Source organism: Sinocyclocheilus anshuiensis, unplaced genomic scaffold, assembly GCF_001515605.1.
Source record: "Sinocyclocheilus anshuiensis isolate Anshui unplaced genomic scaffold, SAMN03320099.WGS_v1.1 scaffold773, whole genome shotgun sequence".
NCBI lineage: Eukaryota > Metazoa > Chordata > Actinopteri > Cypriniformes > Cyprinidae > Sinocyclocheilus > Sinocyclocheilus anshuiensis.
Genome location: NW_015539930.1, coordinates 1550871 through 1555520, shown reverse-complemented (window position 1 = coordinate 1555520; position 4650 = coordinate 1550871). Strand labels below are relative to the sequence as shown.

The window sequence follows — 4650 nt, the reverse complement described above, 5'->3', positions numbered from 1 at the left end:
ATTTATGAGGTATAAACTAGCTCAAGCTGTGATGCTCTTTCTGCTAGCCAGTTTTCTGTTATCATACAGAAGTACAGTACTGGTCAAAAGTTTGGACACATTACTATTTTAATGTTTTAAACATTGCATTTCTTTTGCTCATCAAGCCTGCATTTATTTGATCAAAAATACAGAACAAAACGGTAATATTGTGAAGTATTACTGTTATTACAATTTAAAATAATGGTTTTCTGTTTTAATATACTTTCAAATATAATGTTTTTCTGTGATGCAAAGCTGAATTTTGAACATCATTACTCCAGTCTTCAGTGTCACATGATTCTTCAGAAATCATTGTAATACGCTTATTTATAATCAATTTTGAACAGTTGTGCTGTTTAATATATTTTTTTATTACCTGTGATTCTTTTTTCAGGATTCTTTGATGAATAAAGTGTTAAAAAAAAAGAACAGAGTTTCTTTAAAATAGAAATCCTTTTTTAACAATTCACTACCATTCAAAAGTTTGGGGTCAGTATCTTTTCTCTTTTTTTTTTAAATAAATGAATACTTTTATTCAACAAGGATGTGTTAAATTAATAAAAAGTAATAGTAAAGACTTATATTGTTAGAAAAGATTTCTATTTTGTATAAACACTGTTCACAAGTTTTCATTCATCAATAAATCCTGAAAAAAGCATCACAGATTCCCCCCAAAAAGTAATTTTTAAAATTTGTATTAGTTTGCATGTATGTGAGCCTATGATCAAACCAAATGTTTATATTTATGTTTGTATATGAGTTTTATAAATTTCCCCAGATTTTCAATTAAGTCCCGTAAATTCCCATAAATTCCTGGTAAGTTTCGAACTTGGAATATTTCCAAAATTCCCCAGACGAAGTTCCCATGGAAAGTTTCTGGAAAATTTCCAGAAATTTACCGGAAATTTTCCACCCCTTTGCAACCCTAGTATAAACCCTAGTATAAAGCATTCTTTTTTTTTATCAACACTTAAATATATGGGTAGGTTTCAGAAAATTGCATAATTTTGAGCAAAAAGGTGAGAAAATCACATTTTTATTAAAAACTACATCTGGATAATATTCAGTACGATCATCAAAGCATAAATCCAGTAAATCGCTTCCATCAACACCTCCAAAGCTTGCACTGACATATACCACTTCCTGGATCAACATTTTACTCTGTAACATTATGCCGTTTTCATTTATGCTGTCTATTGCTGATGATCACATTATTTTTCATATGCATCTGTTTACGTAAGAGATCGCTAGTTTCTCCGTCCTGTTCATGTGTGTTTTTGTTCGGGAGGTTTTGTACTCGTTCAGAAGATGTGTAATAGCGCCCCCGAGTGTATAACCGTGAAAACACGAAAAGCCGTAAAAACTCATCTTTGGCGGGGAAGCGTTTTCTTCTAAAAGACGAGATAACTCGTCAATGGCGGGGAAAGAGTTAAGGACAGGCGAAAATGCACCGCTATAAATGAACTGAATGGCATGCGGCACAATGATCGTTTTAATAAAATTGGAACTGAAACTAAAATTTAATTCATCTTAGTACTATTGTTAGCTCACATTGAATTGTTTTTCAAATACGTCACCATGCATGGAAGACACATAATGGAGACACATGATAATTTGGCCAGTCACAGTCATCTTGTAGGCAGAACATTAAAAAAAACATTAAAAAAACAGTTGATGTGTTTCCTGTCAGTTCACAGAAAAACTTGCCCTCCTACAGCTCTCAAATGATGTTGAGCTGTAAAAACAGCAAAACATTATTATAAAAGTACCAAATTTGAGTTGTCACAGTAGATATTTATTCTCATGTACTTTTACCTACAGTATATTTTAACTCAAGTGTGTTATGAGACTCCTGAGAACCAATGGAATTTGGCATCATAGTGAACCTGACCAACCTGACCAACATGAGGTTAACATGTAGAGGTTTCAGTAAATGACTAACATTTTGTTCTGCTCTGCAATCAAAGCTATTGTATGGCTGCAGAAGACTTAATGCACAAATCATATTGTGTTACTTTTATGGTGCTTTTTTGTCCTTTTTTATAGCTTAAGAGTTTGTGTTGCTTCTGTTATATGGAAAAGAGCAGCATGAACATTCTTTAAAATATCTTTCTTTGAGTCCCATGAAAGTAAATATGTGATATGGATTTGCAACAGCATGAGAATGCTTATTACATTTTTTTTTAAATGGTATACTCCACCCTGTAATTAAAATTGTCATCATTTACACCCCCTCATGGTTTCCAAACTTGTTTTCTTATTTACGGAACTTTAAAACTAAACTTTTTTTTTTCTTTAAAACCAACAGCATTATTTCTCTTGATCTTCTTATAGTCCTGTCTTTATGCCTATTAAATTTTGGTTCTTAGTTGTTTGAGTAAAGAAATGGTCTGTTTTGTAGTTATCTAACCTGACAGACTTTAGCACCGATCTGGCGAAAACATCTAAACAGAGTCAACGACCTATGAAATGTAAACTTCCCCAAAAGCAGGGCCCCTGACACTCTGTTAGTTTCTGTGCAACTTTTGCAACAAATTGTGAAAGGCATTTATACAAATGGGAGTTTAGTGCATCTGCCTCCTCTTGGGGAAAGGGGTTGCCCGGTTTAAGCGGTTGCACTAGATTACAAATAACATGCATGATCTGCCATCTGCTGCTGTCTATTTTTCATCTGGGCTGGGCTGATTGGTACAGTTTTCTATACCAGAAGAATTTAAATAGTTGCAGACATGCAATGGATTGTACATTTTAAACCGAAGTCTTTTCAAGGATCTGGACGTCTTCTAGGATAAGGAAAATTAAGTAAGTCTAAACAAGAAGGTAGCTTTTATTGTTGTTAGTCATGGGTAATGTTAATTTAATCGGGTTTTATCCTAGTTCTCAAGGTTTCTTTGTCAACAGCAGGAATCTGTTAATACTTTTGTGCCATGTTGCTCTGCACAGTGTTTCAAAGGTCAGCAGGCAAGCATCACTATTACTTTTGCTCAGACTTTGGTATGAGAGAAGGTTGAAGTCCCTAACTTTAAATATTAAACTTCTCTGCATAACGCATTCTGCACAATTTATGAACTTGAAAGACAACTTAAATGGTATGGTTTATTAAAACAGGTGAAAAAAATCCCACACATTAACAATGAATGAGGGATCTAAGCCATATAGGAACCAAAATATCTTATAAACTTGAGAGACTGCTTTGACTGGGACCGGTAAGCAAACATTTACATCTATGCTTTTAGGAAATATTATTCCGGGTACGTATCGCATGTATAATAGGATAGCCTCTTTAAGTAAGGAGTAATTAACAACAGGCTGTTGAATTATTAGAAAATAAATAACTATAAATAACTCGTAGTTCAAGGCAAGCCAGGGTCACCAGGTCCGTGGTTGTCCCTTCACCAATTATTATTTGTAATACGCCTCCAATACAATAATCGCAAAAAGCTGTGTTACTTCTGATAAGAAACAAAGTCTTGGCTATCTCTTAAATAATGTCAGTTTTATTGCGGATTTAAAACAATAAATGCCATTTTGACACTCTTGAATGTGACGTGACCAATCAGCACCTCAGTTCAAGCGGCAGTGCAGAGCGTGAGTCTCTTCCACTTTAATACAAGATATAGGGAAAATTAGGGATGCACCGATACCACTTTTTCCAGTACTCGCCCGATACGATACTTTTATTTTTGGTACTTGCTGATACCGAGTACCGATACAAATATTTTTATTGCATTTGTAAATTTTTTAAATATTGGGTACAGAAACCGAAAGAGTATGTATAATGTTAGTTGGTTAACTTCATTTATCAAATAGATACAGTCAAACCAAAATTTATTCAGACACCTTCAACATTTCTCACATTATCACAGTTTATTAGCTATAGTTTAGAAAATGGTAATAAAATATGACAAGAACTCAGAGTTAAACTGTGTCAGAACAAATTCAGCTTGATAATGTTAGATAACTTTGATAGAAAGGTATGTAATAGATTACAATCAACCAAAATAATTCAGACAGCTGTTAGTATGACAGTATTTACACAACTATCAATACTTAGTCGGGCAGCCCTTAGCCTTAACGAAAGCCTGTAGTTTCCTGGGCATGCTGTCACCCAGCTTCATGCAAACCTCAACTTCAATGTTTTTTCCCAGACTCAGTCTGAATAATTTTTGGTCCCAAATTTGTATCAGTTTTACTGGTAGTCCACTGTATGAAGAATTTTTGGGTATAATTTGTCACAGTTTACTTTATTTTGCTATCCTCACTTACATAAATGAACTATAGTGTCCTGCACCCACTAGTAAAAAAATATCAAAAATTATATCTGGTCTCTGAATAATTTTTGGTTTGACTGTATATCCTTCGGTTATTTTCACACTTAATTATGCCCATTAGTTTTTGTTACTTTCACTGTTAATTTTTTTGCTTTCTGGTACATCATCTTTAATTTAATAGCATTGGAGCTGCTCCATTGCAGCGGCTAGTACAGTAATCACGCGCTTTGCTGTAATAATGCAGGGAACCACTCGTTATAAATCTCCTAACTGATATTTTCAGAAATAGAAGTCGCGTTTTTTCATCTGAAACGTGCTGCGATATATATTCCAAAGCCACTCATATAATGCACAAACA

The 4650-nt window shown here is 33.9% G+C and overlaps 1 protein-coding gene across 6 annotated transcripts in view; it reads left to right on the top strand.

Annotated features, from left to right (window-relative positions):
- LOC107686823 (protein kinase C and casein kinase II substrate protein 3-like) overlaps window positions 1–4650 on the top strand; it is a 56440-nt gene that overhangs the window by 18776 nt on the left and 33014 nt on the right. For 2 of the 6 annotated variants that reach the window (XM_016483957.1, XM_016483955.1), the window contains exon 1: window positions 2574–2823. The exons of the other annotated variants lie outside the window; for them this stretch is intronic. The gene's annotated coding sequence lies outside the window, so the exon portion shown is untranslated. Of the gene's footprint in view, window positions 1–2573; window positions 2824–4650 lie in introns of those variants that run through there. 6 annotated transcript variants of the gene reach the window in all.